The sequence below is a fragment of the Amia ocellicauda genome, chromosome 7 (genome assembly GCF_036373705.1).
Source record: "Amia ocellicauda isolate fAmiCal2 chromosome 7, fAmiCal2.hap1, whole genome shotgun sequence".
Taxonomy (NCBI): Eukaryota; Metazoa; Chordata; class Actinopteri; order Amiiformes; family Amiidae; genus Amia; species Amia ocellicauda.
This window is the reverse complement of record NC_089856.1, coordinates 19,700,853-19,719,374: the sequence shown is the minus strand read 5'-3', so window position 1 is coordinate 19,719,374 and position 18,522 is coordinate 19,700,853. Positions and strand designations below refer to the sequence as shown.

The following is an 18,522-nucleotide window of genomic DNA, read 5'->3' as shown; positions in this document are numbered from 1 at the left end:
TCGAACTGCCTGGACAGGGCATCTGCCTTAACATTCTTGGAACCTGGTCTGTAAGAGAGAGTGAAATCAAACCTGGCATGTCTGGGGTTGAGTCGTTTGGCTGAAATGTAGATACTCCAGGTTGCAGTGATCCATCAGCACCAAGAACGGATGTCTCCACTCCTCCAGGGCTAGTTTCATGGCCAAGAGTTCGCGGTTACCTATGTCGTAGTTTCTCTCTGCGGCTGATAGCTTTTGCGAAAAGAAGGCACATGGATAAAGTTTTGCTGGCTTACTGTGCCTTTGGGACAGGACAGCCCCCACTCCGGATTCCGAGGCATCAACTTCCACTACAAATGGAATGGTTGGATCCGGGTGCCGCAAAATGGGAGCTGTAGAAAACAAGACTTTTAGTTACTGGAACGCGCGAGTCGCCAACGGGGTCCAGGTCAATGAACGCTTTGCTCCTTTCAAGAGGGAAGTGAGGGGCGAAGCAACTGTGCTGAAATTGCAAATGAAATCGCTGATAAAAGCAAAACCAAGGAAACGTTGGAGTCCCTTAACTGTTTGGGGTGGTTCCCACTTAGTCACAGCACTAACCTTGTCTTGATCTATGTGAACCCCCTGAGAATCGATGATGTAACCCAGAAACTTGATACTTTGTCTATGGAATTCACAAGTCAGTTTTGTAAAAGTTTGTAAATGAGCATCTCTGTCGTCAAGAGCCTGTGGTCTGAAAAGAAGACTGCCTCTGAAGACATGGCGGTCCTCTCCAGTGGCTTACTGAGGAGGACGAGATCTATCCTGGAGAAGGAGGAGCCAGAAGAACTCACCCAGGTGAATAAGGGGGACCAGGTCCTGACCTGCGTCGCAGAGTTCAAAATCCTCCATGAACGCAGCAAGATCCCTGCTGGACCTATCGTTGCGGGGCTTACTCCGGTCTACATTCCTCAGGGCACAATTGAAATCACCTGAAATGATAAGTGGTAAGGTGCCGATCAGGAGCAGGCGTAGCTGAGGGAAAAAGAGGACTATCTCTCTCTGGCTGGTGGGGGCATAGACGTTGACCAGCCTCAATACAGCCCCCTTGTATTTGAAGTCGAGGCTGGCCAACCTGCCCACCTCTATTACCCTACATTTTTTAACCTAAACGAAGGGGTTCTTCAGGAGTACGGCAATCCCGTCCGCTCGGGACACGTTGGACTCAGACCAGAAGGATTCACCTAGGGTCCAAGTGTCCCGGATATCTTTATATTCCTGTTGGAAAGGAATGCCGCACTCCTGTAAACAAATGACATCCGCCTTCATCCCAACCAGAGAGTTTAAAACATCGTCCCTCTTTTTCACCTCAGCAATGCTCCTCACGTTTTTATAGATATGATGACTAAAGCCATAATGGTGGTGAGGGCAATTACCCGCTCCATAACAATCATGTAAAGAAACCTTCCTCCTCCCCACTTCTCTCTTCTCCCTCACCTAGCTTAGCGCTTGCACCCATCATTTCAACCATTTGCCTCACTGCTTCATCCTCTAGGAAGACAATGGGGGGGGCTCGGGTCCCGCCACCCAGTAAGGCTGGTGAATCTCCACTGGGCTCAGGGCCCGTGGTGCTGGAGGTTCTCCCTGGTTCCCTTGCAGCTGAGGCCCGATGAGCAGATGGCAGAGCAGAGGCCTTGTGTACGACTGAGGAGACCCCGCTAGTTGATCTTATTACTAGTGGGAGGGGGGGTGGTCTCTCCCTTCCCGGCTGTCTGTCACCACAGGCCTCCACCCCCAGCACCACTGACTCCGTCATTGCGGTCCTGAGGTCTTCCTGATCGAAGACACTGGCGCTGATTCTCCTCTCTTGAGGTGCTGCAGAAGGTCGTTTTTGCAGATTTAATACCACGATAGTTTAGTAGTGCGATTTCCATTCGCAGACATGCCGCAAATCAGGGGTGGAAAGTAACGAATTACAACTACTCTCGTTCCTGTAATTGAGTAGCTTGTAATTGAGTAGTAGAAATTGTGTAGACCAGGGCTTCCCAACCTTTTCCATTCCACGGCCCACTTGATCAACATCATAAATCTTTGAGGCCCACTACCCACAAAATCCATTCAAAAACTCATTTTTAAATAAATTGAAATACATTAAATACATTTGCATAATGTGTCAATGACGTCACATTAGCTAGTAAGTGTATAGAATTGAATGAAATCCTTTTTTTTTTTTCAATTAATCCATATAAACAAAATAAAACATCCCCTTTAATTTATTTTTACAAGCACACGGTTTATATATAGGTTGGCTATTGATTTAACTTACATGAAACATGTTAACCTTCCAGTAAAAGCACTTTACTCTTAATAAACTGTATGTGTGGTGACGTATGCATGTTATCTTTAATTGTATTTTATTCAATACAGAAAATAGTGTCGGAAATAATGAATTGGTATTCAAATGGTGTAAAACCCTTGATGAATAAACCCCGGTGTTCAGTAACATTAAAAAAAGACAACTATACTGAAAATAGTAAATACGAAAGACACTGGAACACAGTAACCTTAATAGTTGGGTTAACTAAAGAAAAAGACTCCCTTCTACAGTTTGTGTCAACATTATATATTTTTCAGTATATAATAATAATAATAATAATAATAATAATAATAATAATAATAATAATAATAATAATAATAATAATAATGGGTAAATTGCAATGAACTTAGTACAGAGCTGCTTACTAACCACGGGATCATCTCCAGTGCGCTGCTTTCAGTTTGTTGCAATTGACCCATTAATCCTAATAAATTATGCATACTAATTTAAATTTCCATTGATTAAATGATCCCGGAGATTGGTAGTTCCTCCGTGATATACACTTTTCAGTTGTACAGCTTACATTCAACTTTTTGGGTGTCTTATGTGCATTTAGCAAAAAATCCCAAACAGATGTTTTTCGAGACATTTGTTTAGTTTATTTATGTTTGCATTATATTGCACAACACTTTGCACGATGGCAGATAAAGAAACGATAATGCAGAATAACACATAGTGGTCCACATGCATGCTGATAGATGGGGGATAGTACTCTTTCAGAAGAAAAACATTGTTAAATTATCAGTGTAATCGTACATTTTCAAAATACATTGTTAAAATTTAATTTGGTCCAATACCTGGTGACACAACGGTTTTTAACTTTGTTATATTCCTCAACTTTTATTTAAGTAATGGGCATTATATAAATCAAATTTTTTAATGTAGATAGACTACGAGTGACATCTGAAGTCAATGGCTGTATTTGAAACCGCATACTACCCATAATATAAGTACTACATACCAACATTTCAGTAATGTTGAAATGTTGGTATGTAGTATGTGTAGTATGCGGTTTCGAATACAGCCAATTTCTATCAACAAGAGAAAAAAAAAAGATGGATTGTCACGTGACAAACCTTCAAAACCTCCGAAGGTCTGGAGACCGAACGAACCTTCGAACCTTCCAAGACAGGCCTACTTATTATAATTATTTTTAACAAAAAATGTATTCCTATTTTAAAAGCATTTAAAAATATATGTGTGCGGCCCACCTGTAGTACCTCTACGGCCCACTAGTGGGAATCACTGGTGTAAACTGTCATGGAAAAACTAAATGTGAACGACAGACAGACAAATAGACCAATAAATGAAGGAGAAATACATTCAAATGTCAAGCATTCCGCCCACAGCACTCAGCAGGCCAATCACAGTGTGTGTGTGATGCTTACAGTTGGTCAGTCTGTTAATCACAGATTTGAAGTCAGTCCTCCAGTCCAGCAGCAGTGAGGTCAGTTAACTGGCTAACTATCTAGCCACCAGTATTGGTGAGTAGTGTGAAAATTTTTCAATCAAAATCGAATATTGATCGAAACGAGCTTTTCATTTTATATACACCGATCAACCATAACATTATGACCACTGACAGGTGAAGTGAATAACACTGATAATCTTATTATCATGGCACCTGTCAGTGGGTGGGATATATTAGGCAGAAAGTGAAAATGTTGTCCTCAAAGTTGATGTGTTAGAAGCAGGACAAATGGGCAAGCATAAGGATTTGAGCGACTTTGACAAGGGACAAATTGTGATGGCTAGACAACTAGGTCAGAGCATCTCCAAAACTGGGTACTGCAGTGGTCAGTACCTATCAAAAGTGGTCCAAGGAAGGAAAAGCGGTGAACCGGCGACAGGGTCATGGGCGGCCAAGGCTCATTGATGCACGTGGGGAGCGAAGGCTGGCCCGTGTGGTCCGATCCAACAGACGAGCTACTGTACCTACTGTAGCATCAAAAAGTTAATGCTGGTTCTGATAGAAAGGTGTCAGAACACACAGTGCATTGCAGTTTGTTGTGTATGTGGCTGCGTAGCAGCAGACCAGTCAGGGTGCCCCTGCTGACCCCTGTCCACTACCGAAAGCGCCTAAAATGGGCACCTGAGCATCAGAACTGGACCACGGAGCAATGGAAGAAGGTGGCCTGGTCTGATGAATCACGAGTTCAAGGTATTGCCTTGGCCTCCAGATTCCCCAGATCTCAATCCAATCGAGCATCTGTGGGATGTGCTGGCCAAACAAGTCCGATCCATGGAGGCCCCACCTCGCAACTTACAGGACTTAAAAGATCTGCTGCTAACATCTTGGTGTCAGATACCACAGCACACCTTCAGAGGTCTAGTGGAGTCCATGCCTCGACGGGTCAGGGCTGTTTTTGCGGCAAAAGGGGTCCTACACAATATTTGGCAGGTGGTCATAATGTTATGGCTGATCGGTGTGTATGTATGTGTCATCTACATTGATGTACACTGCAAGTCCAACCTTCTCTGAAAATTATCTATGTAAATGGGCAACTGTATGTAAACTAAAATAATATAGATTAATTGGCAGTCAATCCTATTTGTGTTATGTTTTCAGTATCCCAGGCCTGTCATTCCATAGAAAGCAGCTGTCATTCCATGTCATTCCACTTTTTTTATCTGAGGTTATTTTAAAGAAAGTGTATTCAGGATTTTAGGATTCCTGTGTGGGATTTGGAGATATAGGCCGTCCTTCTGTTTTCCCCATTGTAGTCTATGAGCATTCAACTCCCCATTATAGTTAATGGGTATTCCATTTTGTCATTCGTTTTAGTCTGTCCAAAATAAACTAATAGTATTTGTGTTCTAGGTAAGGTGGTGTTGTGATTATATTTGTATTTATTTATTTACAGTGAGGGAAAAAAGTATTTGATCCCCTGCTGATTTTGTACGTTTGCCACTGATAAAGAAATGATCAGTCTATAATTTTAATGGTAGGTGTATTTTAACAGTGAGAGACAGAATAACAACAACAAAATCCAGAAAAACGCATTTCAAAAAAGTTATAAATTGATTTGCATGTTAATGAGGGAAATAAGTATTTGATCCCCTATCGATCAACAAGATTTCTGGCTCCCAGGTGTCTTTTATACAGGTAACGAGCTGAGAGTGCTCCTAATCTCAGCTCGTTACCTGTATAAAAGACACCTGTCCACAGAAGCAATCAATCAATCAGATTCCAAACTCTCCACCATGACCAAGACCAAAGAGCTGTCCAAGAATGTCAGGGACAAGATTGTAGACCTACACAAGGCTGGAATGGGCTACAAGACCATCGCCAAGCAGCTTGGTGAGAAGGTAACAACAGTTGGTGCGATTATTCGCAAATGGAAGAAACACAAAATAACTGTCAGTCTCCCTCGGTCTGGGGCTCCATGCAAGATCTCACCTCGTGGAGTCTCAATGATCATGAGAACGGTGAGGAATCAGCCCAGAACTACACGGGAGGATCTTGTTAATGATCTCAAGGCAGCTGGGACCATAGTCACCAAGAAAAAAATTGGTAACACACTACGCCGTGAAGGACTGAAATCCTGCAGCGCCCGCTAGGTCCCCCTGCTCAAGAAAGCACATGTACAGGCCCATCTGAAGTTTGCCAATGAACATCTCAATGATTCAGAGAAGAACTGGGTGAAAGTGTTGTGGTCAGATGAGACCAAAATCGAGCTCTTTGCCATCAACTCAACTCGCCGTGTTTGGAGGAGGAGGAATGATCCCAAGAACACCATACCCACCGTCAAACATGGAGGTGGAAACATTATGCTTTGGGGGTGATTTTCTGCTAAGGGGACAGGACAACTGCACCGCATCAAAGGGACGATGGACGGGGCCATGTACCGTCAAATCTTGGGTAAGAACCTCCTTCCCTCAGCCACGGCATTGAAAATGGGTCGTGGATGGGTATTCCAGCATGACAATGACTCAAAACACACAGCCAAGGCAACAAAGGAGTGGCTCAAGAAGAAGCACATTAAGGTCCTGGAGTGGCCTAGCCAGTCTCCAGACCTTAATCCCATAGAAAATCTGTGGAGGGAGCTGAAGGTTCGAGTTGCCAAACGTCAGCCTCGAAACCTTAATGACTTGGAGAGGATCTGCAAAGAGGAGTGGGACAAAATCCCTCCTGAGATGTGTGCAAACCTGGTGGCCAACTACAAGAAACGTCTGACCTCTGTGATTGCCAACAAGAATTTTGCCACCAAGTACTAAGTCGAAGGGGTCAAATACTTATTTCCCTCATTAACATGCAAATCAATTTATAACTTTTTTGAAATGTGTTTTTCTAGATTTTTTTGATGTTATTCTGTCTCTCACTGTTAAAATACACCTACCATTAAAAATATAGACTGATCATTTCTTTGTCAGTGGGCAAACGTACAAAATCAGCAGGGGATCAAATACTTTTTTCCCTCACTGTAAATATCAGCTACAGCCATTTAGAAATAATAATAATAACACAAACTTTTAAAACAATAAAACCGTTACTTTATTGTTATATATCTCTGCATATCACCAAGCTCTCAATTACTTAATTGAACCCTTAATTGAACTAATAATTTCCTAATCAGAGCCTTTTCACTATTTTAAACAGCCCTTTAATTACCCAATTTAAAAAGCAGATCTAAGCAGATTTTTACTTCAATTAAGGTTCAATTAAAAAATTGAGAGCGCAGTTGGAACAAAACTCAGCAGGGTAGGAGGTCCTCCAGGACCAGGATTGGGAACCACTGCTCTAAGGGGACAAGTGGACCCAAACCATGCCAGGAAAATGCCCCCCACAGCATAACAGAGCCTCCGGACCCCCTCATTGTAGGGGTCCTGTAGTCAGGCCTGTACCGTTCTCTTCGTGTCCCACACATGCACTCACCCACTTGTCGAGAACACTAGCCAGTTGAGCAGTCTGTGACTGAAGCTCCTGACATTCGTGACCCAATAATGACCCCTCTTTCAAAGTCACTTAGATCCTTTCCTCTTGCCATCTTGATCCAAAATCGAGGTCAACTGGGCCTGTTCAGCATTTGTATACATGCCACAGAGCATGATGGGATGTTAATTGCTTAATTGCATCACGCAGTACACCTGTTTGGAGGCATCTGCATTGATTATGTTCCTCCACTCATTTATTCAGGTTTTTCCTTGATTTGTCACCCACCTGTGTGTGAGTGTGTGTATATATATATGTGTGTTAGTGTTTGCTTAGAGATCATGTGACAGCGCTTTGTTAAAAGTAACTATGTAATTTGTACTCTGAGTACTTTTTAAATGAGCTCCTTTTTACTTTTACATGAGTAGTTTTTTAAACCAGTACTTTTACTTCTACTTGAGTAAAATTTCATCAAAGTTACAGTACTTCTACTTGAGTAGGATTTTTCAGTACTCTTTCCACCTCTGCCGCTAATGCTTCTGCGAGCGACTCGCGGCGTGAACATTTTTGATTTAATCCTGCCATTACTTCCTATCACTCTTTGAATACTCTGTCAATAACCATCGCAAACTTTACTTCTCTTCATCTCTAAATTTCCTAAATCTTTTTTCATTCTCATCTCTCTTTGACTCTGAATTCTCTGAATTCTCCTCTCTGCTCCTAGGGCATAAACCCATGACATGTGCCCTGGCCTTTTGACTGCAAATACAAAAAAATATAAACTATCCTTCTGACATGAGTATAATACTGTCTTTTTTAATACTCCATCAGTCTAACAATGTGTGCCTTTAGCTACATTAGATGTCAACTATCCCAGTAAGATTGTGTCTAATTATGCCCTGAGCAAGGCCAGAGCTCTCTTTGTCCAGTGTTTACGCCAAACTACAGCTGTATTCTACATTCTTATAACCTTCCAGGGGTCCAGACAAACAATGGTACAGTTCACACTTGCAAAATAAGTGAATGATTGCACAGTATCATTTGTGTATAACGACATGGATTATGCAGGTTAAAATATTTTTTTCTGCTGAAAAATATTAAACATTTAAACAAATGAAAGTTGGAAAAAGTCTATTCTGATTTCAGTCATCAATGTCGCTTGCAAAGAAGAGATCAAATTCCCCTCTGTAGTGTTTACCATTTGTTAGAGATTCAATAGGCTCAGGCTCCTTCCATCATGCAAAATAAATATATACCCATATATGCCTAAGAGTTAAATCACCGACAGCAAAAATCCTCCAGTGCAGCAGACCTAAAGAAAAAGTAAACAAAAAAAAACAGATTAGTACAGTTATTAGTTTCTGTTTTTATGTATGTATTTCTTTGATTGTTTATTTATATATGTATATATTTATTTATTGTATTTGTTCATTCAGTTTAGTGAAAATGTATGATGTAATGTCTTAAATCCTACAGGGCACCAGAAGAGAAGTGATATGAAAATTAAGTGATATCTTGGGAAGTTGTTCTTACCATCAGTGTTGAATAGATAAGCTTCCAGCAGCATTAGTCATATCAAGCAACCATCCATTCAGAGTTAATATATTAGTTACAAAGCCCTTTATATTAAAACCATTTAGCACGGTAGAATTTCCACTCCTTAATTTCAACTTATAGGACAGGAACAGCAGCTCGGGTGACCTGTCAGCTTCCTCTGTGACTCTCTTGCTTAACTGGAGACATCCAAGAATGGGACTGCCACATACAATACACAGGAGCTGTTGTTGCTATGCTTTGTTTTTTTTCTGTATTTTATCAAGTTTGCATCATCTTTCAATAGTTTCTACAAACAAAATACAGTCTTCATGTTCTTAAGCAATATCTAGTTCTTAAGCATTATTCTGCCCTACTGCACTTCACATCCACCCCAGAATCCCATAGTGCAAGCAATTGGCTCCTGTAGAGCTACAGAAAAAACCCAGGTGCTTGGAAAGCTGCAGGTAGTTAGTGATCAGGAAAAAATGGCATTCACCCATCCTGTCCCTCACAAACACCCCAGGTCAGCCTATACATTCTGTTATTTTATTAAGGGCTAGACTAAATCAAAACATTGACCCAACCGCCTAACGCAAATTATTAAGTTATCTTCTGAGTTGGAAGCTCTGCCCCAGGGGGAGGGGTTTTAGCTAGTTTCCATTGGAATGTCATCTAACCATTTTATATCAAAGCTGCCTATAGGCCACTGTGTGAGGCACTCAAACAGTCCCCTTCCTGTTTCCTGTTTGTATATAACATGGCACTTCCTCTTTGCCATTTCCTCTTAGAAGAGAAACAGCTGGATCTTAAAAAGGGCACAATCTCACTGTTTTTGCGTTCAGGTGCTACACCCGTCTTGCCCAGCACTTTTAGTCTGAAATTTTAGAAGATCCCAGGTCTCTACGCCTGGCACCTGTAACTTGTGCTAGGTTTATCCAAATTTACGCCTCATTAATTCAGTTCATTTGCAGTTAACCACCCTATTTAAATTAGGTTAACAATCATGTTTGCATTGGGTGGAAGTGAAGACAGAAAAGCACCCAACACATTATTATATGTTTTATGTTTTGTTTCATTGGAGATATTGGGTAATAAGAAACATAAACAAGAAAGTTTACAAATGAGAAGAGGCCATTCAACCCATCTGGCACCAAGATGTTAGCAGCAGATCTTTTAAGTCCTGTAAGGAGGTGGGCCTCCATGGATCGGACTTGTTTGGCCAGCACATCCCACAGATGCTCGATTGGATTGAGATCTGGGGAATCTGGAGGCCAAGGCAACACCTTGAACTCGTGATTCATCAGACCAGGCCACCTTCTTCCATTGCTCCGTGGTCCAGTTCTGATGCTCAGGTGCCCATTGTAGGCGCTTTTGGCAGTGGACAGGGGTCAGCATGGGCACCCTGACTGGTCTTCTGCTACGCAGCCACATACACAACAAACTGCAATGCACTGTGTGTTCTGACACCTTTCTATCAGAACCAGCATTCACTTTTTCAGTAATTTGAGCTACAGTCTTCGCTCCCCACGTGCATCAATGAGCCATGGCCGCCCATGACCCTGTCACCAGTTCACCGCTTTTCCTTCCTTGGACCACTTTTGATAGGTAACTAACCACTGCAGACCGGGAACACTACACAAGAGCTGCAGTTTTGGAGATGCTCTGACCCAGTCGTCTAGCCATCACAAATTGGCCCTTGTCAAAGTCGCTCAGATCCTTACGCTTGCCCATTTTTCCTGCTTCTAACACATCAGCTTTGAGGACATAATGTTAACTTGCTGCCTAATATATCCCACCCACTGACAGAATCCATGATAACAAGATTATCAGTATTATTCACTTCACCTGTCAGTGGTCATAATGTTATGGTTGATCAGTGTATGTGTTCTGATATGCATAATTGTTTAGTAAAATGAGAGTATATGATATAATTCAGGGAAGGTTGTGAGAATATTTGTAATGATACATTGATGGTCACATATTATTTGCACATTTAAGGAGTGGTACAGTTTGTGATTTCTGAATGCAGCCTCATTAATGTTTGGTTGTGTTATTGGAATATGAGTTCAGTCCATGACCTTTGGGATTCCAGACATATTGTAAAACTCACGTTGGGTCTTTACTTGATCTCTTTCTGAAATCGGAAAGCGAATATATTATGTCATCCCTGCTAGCTGGGATGTTAAACCAAATGACTTACGCAAATACATTTTGATATTTTGATATTGTGATGATCCACTTGTGTTGTTTGTTGTTCCACTCTTTCCTGTGATCCCCTCTCTTAATCCTGCAGTGTTGTACTTCCTAACTCAGTAGTTATCCCTTTGTGGTCTGTTGACCTAATTGCTGGGGTGTCCCCAGGTGTTGGTCTGTTTTCTCACTGCCTCTTTTGATCCACATGGTGTTATTTTTTGCTTATGTTTAAATGTGTTAGTTTATGTACAGACAACATGGCTTTGTTCTATGTGCTTCCATTTCCTAATGTAGCTGTATATGAAACCAGTCCAGTTGAATCTTGAACAGCTGCTGGAATCCACCTTTCCCCTGGCCCAAAATTCCTGACATAAACTAGATCGCCTCTCCCAAACATTCTGATCTTGGCATGCTTGTCATGTCTCTCTTTGTCTTGCAGTTGTTTCTTCTGAATTCGACTGTATTCCCTGTATTGTGTTCTCATTTACACCACAGACCAGTCTATCTTGTAACATCCCCATAGTTACATGTTTAGACAAATTCCTTAATTCAGCTACATAATCGCTTACAATTTCATCAATTTTCCTGTTTCTGGGGGAGCATGTCAATTCGTCTTCAACAATTAATCCCGCGACAGTTCATCCCCACGTCAGTTCACACCTATAACAATTTGTCCCCGATGATAGTTCACCCCCACATCAATTCGCCCCCATCATTATACATTCTTCAGCATTTGTAACCATGAGTGCATTAACTTATTGAGCCATAGAACACATATATGTGTATATATAGTAGGCAGATTATATATATATATATATATATATATATATATATATATATATATATATATATATATATATAAATATAAATACACACAACAATTTTGTATTATGTATGTTTTTAATTGATATAATTGTAGAGCCGTTATTAATGTTTATTAATGTTTTGTGTAAACTGTATTATGTTTTATATTAGAAATAATAATATGCAGACTGAGAAAATAAGATTTCTGAAACTAGCAACAAGCAGTCCTTTCCACTTTGACTACTGTTTATTATGATAAGAGGAACACCCAAAGAGATAAATAGCCCACAGATACCAGTTTGCTTAGTGTTTGTTTGGGGTTTCCTGTTCTTCTCTCAAGGCTGAAGATGCTACATTATAGTGATTGAGTATCTCATTGTTTACTGTTAAAGAAAACTGTGAGATTGGGCAGTTTGTATACCATAACAGGAAGACATCTGTTTCCATGATGACTCACTCCCTTCGGAAGAGTCTCCTACAAACTTTGCAGAGCTTGCACCTTTTGAAGCTTTTGATTGGATGAACGGCCACAACATTCTACATCATCTTCCTATAAAGCTGCACTCATGTTTGTAAACATTAAGAGTATCTGCTGGAGAGCTTCCATGTTGGGCCTTCCAGGCCTGGCATGTAAAATAAATACATGTTATCATCTGTGCATCAAGACTGGGTTCTTCATAATGATAGGTGCAAATTTGACGCAGGGACAAATTGTCGTCGGGGATCAATTATCATGGGGATGAATTGTTGCCAGGACAAACTGTCGCGGGACGAATTGACGGAGATTAATTGTCATGGACCCGTTTCTGGAGTTAAATTTTAATCTTGAATCTTGGATTGTAGTGGTCTTGTAACAATTTAACTAACTCTTCAAACGATTTGTTTCCAGGTTTCTTAGGGCTTAGGAGATTCCTAATTAAACTGTAGGTCTGTGCACCCAGTTTAAACAGTTTATATGGCTCAATTCTATGACTAAAATACAGTACTAAAATCCTAAAACTAAGCCCCAAAATCCACACAATAAATAACAGCAGGAGGTAAACAACAATGATAAAATGACAAAAATAAATAGTCCCGATACACTATGGTAGAAGAATTTAAGATCTCAAGCTGGCCTGGAAAAGCTCCCGCCTCAGGGTGGGGATGCAGATCCCTTCAAGTGGCTCCTCCTCAGTCATACCTGCTCATCGGTGCAGCACTCATTAAATAAGGAGAGAGAGAAAGAATGTACAGGGCTCAGTAAAGGACATGCTCACACCCAGGTAAGTGCTGTGCACACACACACACTGGAGATGGTCTTGATACATTCCTTTCTCACTCTTTACTGTGCTTATCTCTCCCACTGCTCCCCGGTCTAGAATATGGACTTATGTCTGCCGTAGAGGGACCCTGTCACACCAGCCCTGCAAGGTAATTTCATGATTAAACTTGGATCAAATCAAAGTGTCAATGTAACTCTTCTCTCTTCATTATTACAGATTGCCGTACAGCAAGACTTCACCATGCAGCACGCAACAGCAAAAGTCTCCTTCCATACACGGATACTTAGCTTATCCAACTGGCACCCCACAGCCGGTCTGTCTGTGGTCTGCAGCCTAACAGTGCTGCTTTCTCCACCGGTCCTGCGGGCTACAAACTGTGTACTGTTAGTGCTGCCCTGCTTTCAGCTCTATTGCTGCCTGCTGAATGTTGCTCCATTGCTGTCACTCCCTCCCTCTGACCAGGGCAGGCTTTTTATGCAGGATACCCTTCTCTGTACCAAGTGCTGATAGGTGTGGTGGCTGTGAGTGAAAGGTAGGGCACCATTCAGTGAGACAGGTGCGCCGTGCAACCAAATAAAAAGGATTTGCTGCCCTGCTATTGGAGCAGGAGGCTGCTGCTACTGTGTTAGACGGAGGGCACCAGAATTGCGTGTGTGTGTGTGTGTGTGTGTGTGTTAGGTTAGGAGTCTGAAGAACTAAATTTAATATTTCTAGAGTTTTAAATCTGACTCTGTTACTCTTTGGACATGGCAAGGGCTGACACAGCCTTCTCAACAGTATAGATTATCATTTCAAATTTAAAATCTTTAAAATCTTATCTCTAAGGCTCTGCACTCGATTGTTGCCCTGCATCTTGTTGTTTTACAACAAAGAGGTTATTCATTCATAAAGTCTATGTCGTAATTTTGTTACCCTTGTTAATTATTAAAAATTTGCTTAGTAAGCTTGTTTGCACCAATCAAGAAGGAAATAACTGTCTTCTCTGTCTTGTACACAACCCATAACATACATTAGAATTGTTGAGACTGAGGAAACTCCTGCAGCTGCCAGAATAAAGAATCAACCTACTACCACACACCAAGTCTCATGCTATTTTCTGCAAGTCTTCAGAGTCTGTATCGAAGTAAAAGCTTGTAAGGACTGTGGAAGGGGAACTGGTAGATTAAAAATAACTGTCTTTTGTTTTTTTTACCTAATTATGGTTTTGTTTGTTGGACAAGCAGGTTAGCCATCCCAACTGTTGCTAGAGGATCCGGGGTGTAGTGTTTATTTTGTTTTGGATGGCAAGAAGTCTGTGTGTTTTGTTAACTTCCAAGCTGGAAAAATAATAAATGATGTGTCTTGCTTTTAAAGACCAATCTCTGTCTCCTATCACGTTCTCAATTTATGCATACAGCTGCATCACTGGGTCACAATATGTATATAATATTTATGTATATGAAGAACTGCATGTCTTTCCCTGTGTGTCTGTGTAAACAAGGCCACTGTCACATGGTCTTACTGTGCTACGGTACTGTGCCATAGGGTATTGTGCCATACCGTGACACAGGGTTATATTAAAAACCAGTTTTCACCAGCAATTTGGGCTTAATACATCATACAAACCCCCCTTATAATAAACATTACATATGCCTTAATTTTCCCTGGTTTAGCCATATATGGTTCTTCCTGAGCAGTTGTCAGGCAGAAACTGAGTTTCCACTCATCATGGGACAGACATGTGGGCCTTGTTATCTTTCTCTCCTGTCTGGTCTGCATAAAAGTGCCTTTAGTTTGTAACTTCTTTGAGACTACATCGGTGTTAGACTCTCCCAAGCTGGCTTGTTAATAAAACTTTCTGAACCTGGATCACTGATTTCCGAAACTCCTTCTGGTTCTACAGTATATAATATATACAGTTAGGTCCATAAATATTTGGACAGTGACACAATTGTCATCATTTTGGCTCTGTATGCCATCACAATGGATTTGAAAAGAAACAATCAAGATTTAAGTGTAGACTTTCATCTTTAATTTGAGGGTAGTTACATCAAAAATTTAACCCATTTTTATATGTGGTCGCCCCCAATTTTAGGGGCACAAAGTAATTGGACAAACTAACATAATCATGAATTGTGAGTTTAAATACTTGGTTGCAAATCTTTTGTAGTCAATGATGTCTGGAACCTATAGACATCACCAGATTCTTGGTTTCTTCCCAGGTGATGCTCTGCCAGGCTGGCACTGCAGCTGTCTTTAGATCTTGCTTGTTCTAGGGGCGTTTTGCCTCCAGTTTTGCCTTCAGCAAGTAAAATGCATGCTCAATTGGATTCAGGTCAGGTGACTGACTTGGCCATTGCAGAACATTCCACTTCTTCACTTTAAAAAAGTCTTGGGTTACTTTCGCAGTATGCTTTGGGTCATTGTCCACCTGCACTGTGAAGTGCCGTCAAATTAGTTTTTAAGCATTTGGCTGAATCTGAGCCATAAACACTTCAAAATCCATCCTCCTGCTTTTGTCAGCAGTCACATCAATAAATACAAGGGAAACAGTTGCCTTGGCAGCCATACATGCCCATGCCATAACACTACCTGCACCATGCTTCACAGATGAGGTGGTATGCTTCGGATCATGAGCAGTTCCCCCTTCGCCCTACTCTTCTCTTCCCATCATTCTGGTCAATCTTTGTTCCAGAACTGTACAGGGTTCTTTAGATGTTTTCTGGCTAACTCTAATCTGTACTTCCTGTTTTTGGGGCTTACTAATTGGATACATCTTGTGGTAAACCCTCAGAATTTACTCTGGTGAAGTCTTCTCACGATTGTTGACTTTTACACAGATATGCCTACCTTCTGGAGGGTGTTTTTGATCTAGCCAACTGTTGTTTTCTTCACCACAGTTCTTTTCCATGGTCTTCCGGGCCTTTTGATGTTCTTGAGTTCACCGGTGCATTCTTTCTTTTTAAGAATATACCAAATAGTTGACCTGGCCACACCTAATGTTTTTGCTATCTCTCTGATTGGTATGAAGGCAAAACATTACAAGAACAAGCAGGAACTAAAGACAACTGCAGTTCAGGCCTGGCAGAGCATCACCAGGGAAGAAACCCAGCATCCAGTGAGGTCTATGGGTTCCAGACTTAAGGCAGTCATTAGCTGCAAATGATTTGCAACCAAGTATTGAAACTGGCAATTTAATTCATGATTATGTTAGTTTGTCCAATTGCTTTTGAGCCCCTACAATTGGGGGGGGACCACATATAAAAATGAGTGTAATTCTACACCATTCACCCCATTTAGATGTAGATACCCTCAAATTAAAGATGAAAGTCTACACTTAAAGCACATCTTGATCGTTTCCTTTCAAATCCATTGTGGTGGCGTACAGAGCCAAAAAGATGACAATTGTGTCACTGTCCAAATATTTATGGACCTAACTGTATATATATAGACACGCACACTAAACAGCTGCATCTGAAAGGTATGAACAGAAATTAAAATGTTTAAAGCAAATGTGTTTTTCCTTTTGTAATCAAAGGGGTATATAATTTAGTATTATATGAAAATATACTGCTGTGTTAGTCTTTTGCACAGAACTTTATCTATACACTGTGTGTGCATATAATATTATACCAATTAAACTGATGTAATAGCACACATCATAATCAAGGACAGACACAAACACACACAATTACATTGTTCTTTCATATATTCTTCAAGAAAGTTCTATGGGTGTGTTGTATTAAAATGGGTGGTTTATTGTTTTGTTTCTTTTATTTCTAATTTGTGGCTGCTGCCAGTGTATTACAAGCACTGTCTTTTTATATTTATGCACTCTTTTTATGACTGATTCCTTTAACAAGAAGAAATTGCAAATCAACAAATATTCATGGACAGGCTGTATTTACATATCGAGTCTCATGTTCATCCTTCCCCCAAACTGAAGATTACCCTTTTCAGTTTGTTGTCACTAGCATGGTAACATGTAAATTCCCTCAACTTGCACTTTATCAGGTCCCCCCATTCAGCCTCACCCTCACCCCCAGTCAATACTTTGAACACAGTACCACCCCAAAAATAACTACTGGACCCATCTGGCCACCCCATTTCAAATGTTCTAGTCATGCCCCTCATACGTCATACCATATCTTTGTAGGAAATACACCACAATAATGTATTAAATTGTGTTTGTGACATAAGTAAACGCATATATAAACACACTACCTGTCAAAAGTTTTAGAACACCTCAGTTTTTCCAGTTTCCCAGGTGTTTGGTATCCTATGAAAGCTGAGACTCTCAGGTTTCTAATGATGTGAAGCATTCTCTGATATGAAAAATGTGGATACTTGGTCTAAGTAGGAATACAAAATCACACACCCGTAGAGAGCTCAAAATGTCAAGATGGAAAGCTCTGTTTACACTGTACTAATACACAACGATTTTACATAATTGGACAGTATAACTTCAATGCACAGGAGCTGCGCATAATACTGCCAAATAATGGTTAAGACGGTGTAGTAATGGCATATAACTCTGAAATTTACATTATTTTTCAGTTTTTGGTAACCTAAACATTTTTTATTTTTAACCTCTGGCAGTTTACTGCTTCCCTTTGTACCATTTCAGGTTATTCACCGGACTTGAACTCCTTACATTTCAATAACAAATTGAAAAATGGGGGTGTACAAAATATACAAAATATTACCAGATATTCATTACATACTAATTTGACTTTTGAATACTGCCATACAAGATTCTTATTTGATTTTTATTATTCTTTTCTATATCAGTTGTAAGCTTCAATTTATGAATTATATAGTCTGCATCAGTAAGATTGTATAACTTAAGAGTTATTACAGTTCACAGTGAATAATACAAGAGTATTAGTACTGCCTGTAAAAGCATTGGCCATGCAAAATTCTACTTCTAATGCTTCTCAACAGGACTTAATTCTTAACAATTATTAATAAATAATATTATTATTTCTTGGCAGACACCCTTATCCAGGGCGACTTACAACATAAGTGCAATACAAAGTGCAAGAATACAGTTAAGTACAAGGCATCAAACATTAAACAAAGCAATTCAAGATAATACATTTTACAACTTTATACAGTTAAGTACAGTAAGTGCAGACATACATCCTGGAAAGTAAAGCTAAGTGCCGTCAAGATGTAAGGTCAGTCAAGGGTTACAGGAAAGGGAGCATGGAGGAAAACAATCAAGAACGCGAGGAGCATAATAAGCTGAAGTGCCATCTAGCAGGGATAGAGTACTAATATTACAAGTGCCGTCGGAAGAGATGGTCTTGAGTAAGCGCCGGAAGGAGGTCAAGGACTCTGCTGTTTTGACTTCGGTGGGAAGGTCATTCTACCATTTATGGGCCAGGGATGAGAAGGAGCAGGCTCTGGAGGAAGGAGAGTGGAGAGGAGGCAGAGTTAGTCTTCTGGCACCGGAAGAGCGCAGTGGTCTGGAGGGGATGTATGGAGAGACGAGGGACTGAAGGTAGCTTGGTGCAGTGTGGTCGAGACAGTGGTAG

General features: G+C 40.7%; 1 long non-coding RNA gene across 1 annotated transcript in view; it reads right to left on the bottom strand.

Moving 5' to 3' along the window:
* Positions 1–16,739: 16,739 nt before the first annotated feature.
* LOC136753036 (uncharacterized) overlaps positions 16,740–18,522 on the bottom strand; it is a 34,179-nt gene continuing 32,396 nt past the window's right edge. The window contains exon 3 of the long non-coding RNA XR_010817383.1: positions 16,740–18,390. This is a non-coding gene — a long non-coding RNA (uncharacterized LOC136753036). The remainder of the gene's footprint in view (positions 18,391–18,522) is intronic.